This window comes from Pteropus medius, unplaced genomic scaffold, assembly GCF_902729225.1.
Source record: "Pteropus medius unplaced genomic scaffold, Ma_sr-lr_union100, whole genome shotgun sequence".
In the NCBI taxonomy this organism is placed as follows: Eukaryota; Metazoa; Chordata; class Mammalia; order Chiroptera; family Pteropodidae; genus Pteropus; species Pteropus medius.
This window is the reverse complement of record NW_024350397.1, coordinates 911,018-924,006: the sequence shown is the minus strand read 5'-3', so window position 1 is coordinate 924,006 and position 12,989 is coordinate 911,018. Positions and strand designations below refer to the sequence as shown.

The 12,989-nt window shown below is 35.4% G+C and overlaps 1 non-coding gene across 1 annotated transcript; it reads left to right on the top strand.

The window, feature by feature from the left end:
- Positions 1-273: 273 nt before the first annotated feature.
- LOC120584136 (5S ribosomal RNA) lies at positions 274-392 on the top strand. The gene has a single exon (XR_005647979.1). It is a non-coding gene; the product is annotated as a 5S ribosomal RNA (ribosomal RNA).
- The last annotated feature ends 12,597 nt before the right edge of the window (positions 393-12,989 follow it).

Here is a 12,989-nt window from a genome sequence, read left to right as displayed (position 1 = left end):
ATTATAAATCAGTAGCAAATTGATGAAATATTCAAAAATGATATTGGAACAATTGGCTATTGATTCTGGAAAAAAGAAAATTAGATCCCCTCTTCAGATCATACTCCGATATAAATTCTTGGTTTATTACATCTCTATATATTAAAAATTAAAGAATAAACTACCAAAATAAAACATAGAATAGTTTTGATCTAGGAGTAACAAGATATGAAACCCAGAAGCCATGGAGAAAATGATTGATAGATTTGACATAGACACACTTTAAAACTTCTAGTCTACGGCCATGCCACCCTGAACAAGCCTGATCCCGTCTGATCTCAAAAGCTAAGCAGGGTCAGGCCTGGTTAGTACTTGGATGGGAGACCACCTAGGAAGACCAGGTGCTGTAGGCTTAAAAAATAAGGGATTGTAAGCTGACAAGGTCCTTGCAATCTGTGAGGTCAACCAAGGATTGCTTTGCCTAAAACAAAACAAAACAAAACACAAAACTTCTTCATGGTGAAAAACGCACCATAAATAAAGTTAGAAAATAAATTATGGATTTGGAGAAAATAATTGCAATATATAAAAGAATCAAGTTTATATATATGCTATACATAGAGCTCCTAAAATCAGTAAAAAGGCTAGTAAAAAAGTATATAAAATAATAGATGAATCAGAAGAAGAAATACGAATGGCTTCTAAACAGCAAAAATGTTGAATTTCACATATAAACTAAGAAATACAAATAAAAATAAAATGAACTTTCAATTCAAGACTAGACTGAGTACCTGCATGTAGCTCTTTTAAGGTCCATTTTATTAATTTCATGATTATATACCCTTATATTTATCTCACTATTATCTTCATATTACAGACAAGAAAATGAGGGCACAAAATAATTAAATTAGTTGGCCAAAGTCACAGATAATAAAAGGAGCAGAGCTGGGCAGTTTGGCTCTTGGATCTACTCTCTAAGCCATTACACCATGCTACCTCTAAATGAATTAAAGCAGAGTTTTCAGTTATAATCTGGGAATAGTCCAAACACTTTCAGAAGATCTCTGAAGTCAACTTTTCATAATAATAAAACTATTTGACTTTTTCACTTTGATAAATGTACAGTGCCGTTTTCGTGAAGCTACATGATGTGTAATGTTGCAAAAGACTGAATGTAGAAGTAGATATGAGATTACAGCTAAATTCCATTAAGCCAGATAGAAAAGAGGTTTCCAAAAATGTAGACAAAATGACTCTTTTGAAAGATATAGTTATTTTTCATAAAAATATTTGTTAACACATAGTTTATTTTAAATGAATTAATAAATATTTAAAAATTTTCTCTTTTAATTTCTAATATAGTAACTATCAATAGATAAAATCCACATAAACAAAAGCTCTTTGGAGACCTCAAAAGGATGTGAAGTGATCCTGAGACCACAAAGTTTGAGAACTACCACATTAAAGAATTAACTTCAGACGACTGACAGCTGGGTCAATTGGGCCTCTATCTCCTTTTCCATTTTCCACACATATACAGAGCATACCCTGGAGGAATCTGGGGCTTTTCCCCTCAAGGATAACTATCTCAAGAATAAAATCTCTAGGCTAGAGCAGTGCTTCCCGAAGCATAGTATAGAAAACCAATTGAGATAGTACTATGCAGCCTATTTCTACTCCCTGGGCACAAGCATGTGCACAAGTACAAAATGTCCATTGAACAGCAGGCACCCTCTGTCCAATAAATAGCCCCGCCCTAGCATGCTCGCAGATGTAACTGGGCTCCCTGTTAGAGAGTATGCTTATCTAGGGCCACCAGCAAGGGTCATCCTAGATGACAAAGGAGTAACTGATGTCTATAATCTGCTGTGGCTGGAAAGGCAACTGATTCTGGTTTTCCTCTTAATATATTGCCTATAATGTTTCCTTTTAAGATATAGTTAATTTTAAAATCGAGTTAATTTTTAAAAAAAAGTATTAGAAAAATGTTACATATTACATGAATATGGCAAAAATTAAGTGAGCAAAGTTTGAGAAATACTGCTCTAAAAAATTATTCATCTGTCTGGGCTGTGTCTTTGATGTGGTTGTTGAGGACCAAGAAAAATAGGGCAAAACTTGAGGTAACTTTATACTTCCACATTAAGGGGGATAAAAAAAAGGAGAACTCTTTCTAAAGGTGATAGATCAAACCTCTTTACTTTGGCATTTGGATGCGGGGTACGGTTCTAGCCTCTAACTTCCTTCCTCCAATGAAATATGCTTATCATTATGTTTCATTCATTTATACAAAGCTCGTATTCATCCTCAATACTGCTACTCAGCCATTACTGTGGATTTAATGTTCCCTTAAAACACTATGTAAGATCATATATCTGATAAGGTGTTGATATCCAGCATATATAAAGAACTCCCTACAACTCAACAACAACAATAACAAAAACTGATTAAAAAATAGACAAAGACTTGAATAGACATTTCCCCAAAGAAGATACAAATGGTCAATAAGCACATGAAAAGGTGCTCAATATCATTAATCATTAAGGAAATGCAAATCAAAATTACAGTGTGATACCATTTCACACCCACTATGATGACTATTATTAAAAAAAAATAACCGTTGATGAAGATCTCAAGAAACTGGAATCCTTTGCGCATTGCTGGTGGGAATGTAAAATGGTGCAGCTACTATAGAGAACGATATGGATATTCCTCAAAAAATTAAAAAATAAAACATAGAATTACTATAAATCCAGCACTCCACTTCTGGGTGTACATCTGAAAAAAAGCAGGGACTCAAACCAATATTTATACACCAATATTAGCTACAATAGCCAAAAGGTAGAAGCAACCTAAGTGTCTATTGACATAAATGGATAAAGAAATATGGAACAATGGAATATTATTCAGCTTAAAAAGGAAAGATATTCTGACACATGCTACAACATGGATGAACCTTGGAAATAGTATACTAAGTGAAATGAGTCAATTATTAAAGGATAAATATTGTATAATTCCACTTATATGAGTGGAATTATTATAGTAAAATTCATAGAGGCAGAAAGTAGAATACAGATTACTAGGGGCTAAGGAGAGGGGAGTAATGGAGAGTTGTTATTTAATAGGTAAAAAGTATTAATGTGGGATGATGAAAAACTGGAGGTGGATGGTGGTGATGGTTGCACAACAGTGTGAATGTTATTAATGCCACAGAACTGTATGGTTAAAAATAGTTTAGTAAAATTTATGTATATTTTACCACACTTTTTAAAAAACCACTATGAGAAATTATCCAAATAACTGAAAGTACAATCTGAATCATAATACTATATGTCTCATGTGAAATGGATAATCAGATGATCCCCAAATCCTAACCAATCCCTGCTCACAAAATCACAATATTCAATGTAATTTGCATGGCACTATCTATTTGTTTGTATGCTCATTTGCTCGCAGATTAAAATTTTAGACTGATGGTATATTGCTTCTGGGTCCCCATTTTAGGCTTTGCTTTTCTTTTGCAACCCTGGTACTCTTACAGTAGAGCAGGCTGGATCCTAAAGGAAGCGCTCTGTTCTGCCAGGAAGTTACCCCCAAACAGAAGCAACAGTTATCCAACATAATGCGTGAAGCCACTCCACTTGGCCAGGGAGTTACAATGCCACAATAACAGTCGCTCAGGCCTAATGTATTCTGATCCCTGGTTTATCCACATCATTTTACAGTGCAAACTTAGTATTTGCAAAATGGTAAAAAACTTAAGAGAATGATAAGCAACTTTTTAAAATAGAAAAGCCAATTCTTCATTTGAAAAATGTTTGTAATTCTATCTACTTTTTATCAAGCTATTGCAATTACTCTTTTCTTGTTAATAAGTGTTTTGATTTTTTTATAATGTTAGGAACTACATAAACTGGCAGCATTTCTCAAAAAGAGAGAGCTTGTTGCTGCCTCAAAGGCTTCAATATTGTCCTTCAGCTATTATTATCTGTCTTTGAATTAAATCAAGTGGTTTCTTGTGGCCCTTTTATTCTCCTAAATTTTAGAAAGATTATGCTCATATTGGGATCTTTGCTAAAGCATAATTTGCTTATAAGTAGAGCGTAATGTAGAACTCTAGAGGTTTCTAATACTTTCTGTAATTATTTCTTGTTAAGGTTGGGTTTCTCTGAATTCTTTCAGCTAGCAATTGTTACCCCTGTCAACACTCTCCTGACAGACTCTAATGCTCCATCTGTACATCACAGGATCCAATTTCTGCAAAAACTTCCAAACATGCGTATTTACGTGTTTTGTTTATGGTTTGAATTCCTAGGAGCTAGATCAAGTGAAGGCTATAGTTTAATTCAATTTAGGGTAGAATTACCAGGTACCTAGTTTTTCATGCAGTGATTGAGGAAAATTTATGATAATTCCACTCATGTAAATGTCCAATATTTCCTAATTAATCAAGCTTCATTGTCATCTCAGGGTGAGAGGACTTTTGTACAAATATTCTTTTAAGCTCACCATTAGTCTGTGTTATGCCATATTAGGCGATTGCATTAAATATATTGTAGCAGGGGGACATCTTTGGCACATACAGACAGGTGCACATTTTTGTAGCCCAGCCCAGCAGAGACACATGACTCCATCGGCAAGGGCTCCAAACTTCTATTGGCAAACAGTGTTGTCTGTTTGCCAAATGGTATGCAAATGTATGGTAGTGCCGAATGTTTTTCCTTTTAAAATGTTTTTTATCTGGCTCTCATTCTTTCATGTATCACAAAGTATACTTTTAGAAAAAAGGAATATTTATCAGCTGTATCAAAAAAGATAGGCCATCTTAAATCAACATTTAGAAAATTGAATTTAGTCTGCAAATTTCTAAAATAGATTTTTGATGTTTGTCTATATGAAATGTACTTTCCTGTACAAAGTATTGACCTGTTTACATAGTGAATAAATTTACCTCTGGAATACTGCAGATACAAAAGCTCTCTCTGGCAAAAGGGCTTTCTCCCAATACCTTTTCTCCTTTTCTTTCTTAGTAGAATCCTTGCTTTTTAGTGGGACTCATCTCTGTCCAGAAGAATACTGTATTTTCCCATTTCCCTGTAGCTTGATGTGGCCATGAGACAAAACTACAAAATTTTAATAGGACATATAAAGAAGTAATACCTGGAACTTCCAGGAAATGTCCTTAAAGGTAAGGGACTATTCTTTTCTCCTGCCTCTGACTACAATTTGATTGTGATGGCTACAGCTTGAAGCCATCGTGGATGATGAAGTAGAAGCCATGTGCTAAGTATGACAGAGCAAAAAGATAGGAGCCTGGTTTTCTGGCACCATGGAATGGCATATCAGCCCTAGAAAGACTACCTCCAGATCTTTTTTATATGAAAGAGAAAATAATCTGCTGTTTTGTTAAACCACTGTAATTTTGGATCTTTTGTTACTTGTAGCTAATTTTGGATCTTTTGTTACTCGTAGCTAACTCAACTCAAATATGGAGAGAAATTATCTTCTTTCGATAATACACCATGTGCTTTAAGTTGTTTATTTTGGGCTAATTGTGGCATCTCCATTTGATGAAATTATTAAAATCTGAATGATGTCTCCACAGTAAAAGTAGTTAAAACAGCTCATTCCAGTTTCTCTTTCTGAGGACATCAGTATCTTCAACATGATGTTCACTTTATTATAAGGGATAGCATATCTTGACAAGTGGAAATAGGTTATCTAAAGCAAATAACTTGCTACTTTAAATCTGCTTTAGAAATACTCTTCATTTTTCAATTCTTGTGTCTAATACAATTGTGGGGAAAAATTGGTATCATAAGTAATTTATGTTCTGGTGAATTCAAAAGATTAAGCGTTGAATTAACAATAAGTGCATTTAGCGTTAGAGAAGACTGCTTCTAGAATGCTGATAATATTTTCTTTCTTAGCCTAGATGGCGGTTCATATATATTTGCTTTATAATTATCAATTAAACTGTACGTGTTTATGTACATATCTGTATTATATATTTTATAGTAATAAATGATTTAATAAGTGAATTTTGAGGTTTCTTCTAAAAATATACCTTTCACTTGTTTTGAAGCAAATATTTTGGTTTTGACAAAAAGAAGTATAAAATACAAAATTCATATTATTGTTAGTAATTTTCCCAATTAAAATATGTATTTATTAACAAATTTTTATTGAATATATGTTGTATTTTAGTTGAAACCCTGCAGTAGTTTTAACTAAGGATAATTCCAGAAAATTATCAGACTTTTTATATGCAGCATAGCATCTACTTTATTTGAACCATTTAGGATCTAGTTGAAATATAACCATCTCAAATCTTTCATAGAACAAGGTTAGAATAAATGAGAGCTAGATCAGATTTTTTAAAGTTGCAGTACGATATTAAGACATTTTCATAAAAAATACAGCATAGTAGAAGTAGCTCTGGTCTCCACTAGTTTGCTTAAACGAAGCACATACAGTTTTTGAGTTCATTCTATCAATAAAAGAGGCATTTGAATCCCTGCCCTCCTATCTTAGAGTTGTAAAACTACAGCGAGATATGTGAAAGACCTTTTGCGATATTGTGATTTATCAGAAATACATATATATATTTAGTCATTCAGATGACTGAAATAAATTTCTCATATATTCGGTTTTTACCCAGGGCTCTTGGCTCACAGCTCCCAAATTCCTTGGAATTTTCTAAGGAGAGCACCCAAGGTGTCTCTTGTTATGTTAATGAGGTGGCTATTGAACTCCACCCAAGGATGGGGGCTGTTTGCTAAGAGTAGCCAACCTTACAGCTAGAGGATTGGAACCTCCTGACTTCCAGGGAGGGGAGAGAGGCTTGAGATTGAATCAATTGCCAATGGCCATTGACTTAGTCAGTCATGAGTATGTAAAGAAGGCTCCATACAAACCTGAAAAGGACAGAACCAGAACAGTTCCATGTGCTACTGTGCTGGGCCCCAAGCTCCACCAGGACAAAAGCTCCTTCACTTGGGACCTCACCCTATATATCTCTTAATCTGGCTCTTGATTCCTTTCCTTTAATATCCTATGTAATAAATATCCTGTGTAATCTAGTGAGTAAGCAGGTTTTCTGGAAGTTCTGTGAAGCATTTTAGCAAACTAATCAAACCTGAGGAAAGGGTTGTGGAGACCTCTGATTTGTAGCCTGTTGGTCAGAAGCACAGGTAACAACCTGGGCTTGCAGCTGGCATCTGAAGTGAGGAGGGCAGCCTTGTGGGATTGAGCTGTTTACCTGTGGAATCTGACTCCATATCCAGGTAAAGTGCCGGAAATGAGTTGAATTCTTAGACACCTGCTTGATGGTGTATGGAAGCCTCCGCACGCACACTGGAATTGGGTCCAGGAAATGTTTTTACCTGAATGAGCACTTTATAAACCTATTATTAATATATAGATTTGACTTACTATAGACCTGGTTGAGATTAACCCAAGTTACATGAGTTTATGTCAACAGAGGGGATATATTAGTTAGGTTAAGGAGTAGCAGCTGTCTTAGCAAGGCAACCTGCCTTTTCAGTGAATTAACATGACAAGGAGTTATTTCTTCATCACGTTATAACCCACTGTGAGTAAGATGGATCTCCTTGGTGGTATTCCTACAGTTCTGGATGGTATGTTTAAATTTCATGACTCTGCCATCTCAAAGGCCTTTACTTTCAGCCCCACTGATGGGAAAGAAAAAACAGAACTCACATCTGCCCATTACAGTCTTGGACTGGAAGTAGCATATGTCCTTCCCCTCCTAGACCTCTGGCCAGAACTATCTCTACAGCCCCATCCCAACTATAGGGGAACACATTGGTATTTGAGAACACTCTCATTCAAGCAACTTAAAAGGAAGCTACTTGATCTAAAGCAAGAGGTTCTTAGTATGAAGTCCACAGAATGGCTTTAAGATGTCTGATAATCCCATGAAATTATATTAAAAAATTTGGACTCATGATGTTTATTTTTCTATTTGACTAAATATAAATATATATTTAGTCATTCAGATCCCAGAAAGTCAGGAGGACCAGTTCCTATCAATTAATTTCCCTGAGTTGTCAAAGCAGGAGTTCCAGAAAGCTCTGGGCTGGCAGCAGCATCCCTGGTGGGCTCAGGCAGAAGCCTGGTGGACGAGGTGATAACGGCAACCAGGAACCTGTTCTTTTCTTTCTTCTTCAGTACCCAAAGCTTTTCCAAAAGAGAAGGGATCCGACTTCTAGGGGAGCCCAGTAAAGCAAACCAGAGGTCACCTTTCCCTACCACCTGCCTGCAGCCCACCGGGAAATTTGCTAAAGCACATCCTTCAAGAAATACTCTATGAGCATCCATCACATTCTCCCTCAGATTCAGCTAAAATGGAATCTTTGGTTTTCAATTTTTTTCTTTGATGAGCTTAAGCAAAAGGGATGCTCTTGGCCAACAATTTGCAGCAACATGATCACTGTTTACTGGAGCCACAGGAAGTCCATACAGGCCCTAAATTACAGTCTACTTTGAAAATGAATAGCTGTATTAGACAAATATGCAAAGTCTAGGAGTAGCATGTGCCTAGATTTTTGTCTACAATTCTCAAGATTGTGATAAAGTCAAAAGTAGGAAGTACTAGATAGAAAAATTAGATTGTGATACAATCTTCCCGCTGTTTTTCTCAAAAGAGCATATTTCTTGTTCTTTTCTTGAGGAGTCACCCTGTTACCTCTCTTTCCATATTTTAACAGTGTCTCTCAACTGCAGCCAAATTTTGCTGTATTTTGTAAATGAAAATGTTTTTCTATCAGAAATAGCAAGCCTGGAAATGTTTAAAAAGGAATGACTGTGTCAGGACTAAGACATAAAGAATAAAAATAGGTCAATTTAGCCTTTATCTTATAGCACGTATTTTTTGAAAGTATATGGTATGCACTTTTGTTATACAATGGCAAAAAAATGGAAAGGAGGTTCTATATTTGAAGAATATTTTGAGAAAAATTTTGGCATTTATTGGGAATAATCAAATTTTTAAAAAGGAGAGCTGTAGAATTATAAATTTTATCTGAAAATTAATATAGACTTGGAATATATCCTGATGATTGGTAGTAGGCAGATGATAATGCAGAAGACAATAGTTTCTAAGAAAGTCGGAATATGAGCCTTGACTGAGATGGGCTGGTAAAAGTGAAGAAGAAGCAAAATACTTTAAGTCTTTAGAGAGACTATATTTTCTGCATGGATGGGAGAGCTTTAAAGCAGGAACAAATTTGGGGAGATAAGCCTGGCTCTGTATTCCTGGAAAAAGGGAACTGGAGTTAAGAACATTTTATAAGATTCAGTGTTAAACTGAGTAGGGGTTTATTTGGCTATCAAGGGTCATTTTTCACTTGAATTGAGAAGCCAGATGGAAAGAAATGTGCTTCCCTGGTACCCAAGGGAACTGAGAAAAGGAAATTTAGCAGCTGCTTTAAATCTTCTTAGTAGCAGTCAGGGTATATATCTAAACTAAATAAATAAATGGCTCTGGTCTTGTTCTGGCAGTGGGAATAAGTAGACTAGACTGGAAACTGGAAACAATTGAAAACACAGCTCTGTGGGGGAACATGAGTTAAATGGCTTTAAGCAACACATGTGTTTATTCACCTCCTTCATATGTAATTTGTACCTAAGGAATTGCCTGGACTAGTTTACACGCCCTAAATGGCTGACAATAAAATGGATCTGGAGTGAGACAGCACGCATGACATGATCCCAAGGACATCCCAGGAGCAGCTCAGCTCAGAACCTCCTCTTTGAGCTTCCCCTGTTCATGTCCCTCTCTCTCTGTTCGGTAACTACTCCACTATCTTGTTCATAGCAAAAAAATGGATATAGATTCTTTCTATTGTATGTGTGCTCCTTCACATAGTTAGTTTGCAGCTCCTCCAACCAGGAGACAGAATCAATTTTCATACTTCTTCGATCTGGGCTTGACCATGTGACTTGCTTTGGCCAATGGAACATGAGCAACTACAATGCAAGAAACTGCTTGAAAAGCACCTGTGCACAAGGGCTTACACTCTCTTGCTGCTGGGGGCTTGGCTCACTCCTACTCAGAAAAAGTCTAGACTAGACTCCAAGAGGACAAAATTGCACCTGGAGAGAGGACTCAGCCAATCCATCCTCCTCAGGTGAGACATAGCATGAGCTTCGTCCAGCTGACTCTAGATGGAGCAAAGACTGACTCAAACTGCTGACTCACAGCACTGTGAGTAAATAATGGGACTCTTCTTTAAGTCACTACATTTGGGGGATGCTTTGTTATACAGCAAAAACTAACACCATTACTAAAGAGTAGATAACAATTATTGTTCCAATAAAACATGTCCTTACAAGGCTTTAGCAAACATACATGATGTGGGGATGAATATTTTCTTGAAGATTAAAATAAATCTAATATATCTTTATTTTTATACTAATTTATTATACATTTTGAAGAATAACACAATTTAAAGCAAGAATTAAAGAAGTACACCTAGCTACGATTAAGTAATTCACTAGAATTCAAATAGCCTCAATACAGGCATGCCTTGCTTACTGTGCTTCGCAGATGTTGCTTTTTTACAAATTAAAGGCCAGGCCCTCCACTAGCAAAAAGATTACAACTCATTTTATTGCGAGACTGGCTTTATTGCGGTGGTCTGGATCCGAACTTGCAATATCTGTAAAGTATGCTTGTAATTTAATCCAGGGAGCAGCAAACTACAGCCCTAGGGTCAAATTCTGACCCTGACCTGCTTTTTTTTAAAATAAAGTTTTATTGGAACACAGCTATGCTCATTCATTTACATGTTGTTTACAGCTCTGTTAATATTGTAATAGCAGAGCTGAGTAGTTGAGACAAAGAGCATATGGCTTACAAAGTCTAAAATAGTATCTGGCCCTTTACAGAAAAAGCTTGCTGACTCCTACTGCTTACCCCTATAATTCATCATCATCATCATCATTATATATTGTCATCGTCTTTATTATTGTTGTTCATGGGGTGCAAGTAGAAAATAATTTTCCCTTGATGAAAGGGCAGACACCTAAAACTACAAAATTACTATTCCTAATCTTTATATGAACATTATAATCAACAGATGAAGAGAAACGCATACTCTTCTTATCCTAGTAAGTGCTTACAAAAGAACTTGCCTTGTATTAAAATGTATTTGTTTGCCATCTAAGTTCACATATATAATTTTTACATAATTGGGAAGATACGATACATTTTAAAATCTTTTTGGATAATCATTAACCAAAATCAGCTTAAAATAAAACATGGACTAAAAAGCAAGAACTAGTCTACGTTTGCTATGTGAAACTAATTGTTAGAGACCATATTAGCTGTTACCAAAAATCTTAAATCAGTATTTCTACAGATGAGTACAGTATTCTGGGGTCCTCAGAAAGGATGGGTAATCCAGGAGAGAAAGGTGTCTGTTTTTGCCTCTTTTCATTTGATTTCTTCTTGACTTTCATCTTGAAGTTGATTATTTGAGTCTTTCCTTACTTCTGGAAAATCTTAGCCATTACATCTTTAAGTATTTCCTTGCCCCATTCGCCTTCTTACTTTAATTGCATGTCTCTTAATCTCACTTTCACATTTTCTATTCTACTATCTCTCTTCAACTGTGTCTATTGCATAGTCAACCCACTGTATCTCTAATTTTATTTATTAAAAAATTTCATTTTTAGGAGTTGTGTATAATACTTTTTTTAAAAGTCTGGTTACTTTTTTTATGGCCTCCTGTTTCTTAGTCATACATCTGATATCCTCTTTTACTTCTCTAGATTCATGGTTTCTCATCCTTTTTTTTTCCTTTTTCTTTCCTCTTTTTCCCTTCCTGTCTCCCTCCCTTCCTTCCTCCCTTCCTCCCTTCCCCCTGAGAAATTCCTTTTCTTTACTGTGGAGCTTTGCTTTGAATACTAGTGGGAGAAAATTTATTTAAGACATTAAATTGTTTGCATTTTATCATTGCGTGAGCTTTATGTATTCAGTAGTGCCTAGAGCCTTTGTTTAAAATCTATAATAAGCACAAAGTGAGCCTATATGTATTCTTTATCTTGCCAATTTGGAATGATTTATACCAATGAAACAAATTAATTTTTAAGGAATATATCCATAGTCCATACAATCAAAGTTTTTGGCAATGAAGAAAAATTCAGTCACATGATTTTACAATACCAAGCTCCTAGTTTTATAATGAATATCTTTCTACATTTAAAGAATCTCTTTCACCAGAACATAAATAAGTTTAAAGCCATTCTAATTTTTCAATTGAGAAGGTACACATATGTGAAAATACACATGAATGGTAGTTTTATGAATGATAAGCTTATGAGAAGGTAGGCTCGAGAACTGAAATGTATATAATGGTGAACACAACAAAAATTGAAGTACAAAAGTCACTGTCTCTCAGGACTTTCGAAGCATGGGTTCCATGACTTCTAACCCATTGTTTATTTTGCTTTCTTTATGTTGGAAACCTTCTAAGAACTCTTTGTCATTCTTGTAAAATTTCAGGAGAATGTGGAATATTAGTCTTCTTAAAATTTATTTTGCTTGGCATGTGATGGCCCTATCAATCTCAACTTAGAGAAATCTTTTCTATTATTTCTTTGTTTACTACCTCTATTTTTTTTTTCTCTCTCCTCTCTTTTACCTCTCTTCTCTTTCCCTGGAATTTAATTAGTCCTCTTGGATTGACCCTACATGCCTTTACAAAAATTTTCTGTCATGTAGTATTATTCAATTATCATCTTAAAGAGTGAACACATAGAATTACTCTTCTAGTTTCTTGGGGTTATGGTCTCCCTAATTCCAAATCCTAGGAGTCTGCATCTAGGATGGGTAGTCCCTACCTGTAAAGTGGGCAAATTCCAGCTCAGACTCTGGGATAATTCAGATTCTCTATATGGGTGAATAAGGAAGCCTAGGTCAGCAGATCATCAGCCCAATATTGGATCAGGCTCTAATTCATGATAGGGTCTGATCTTTGTAC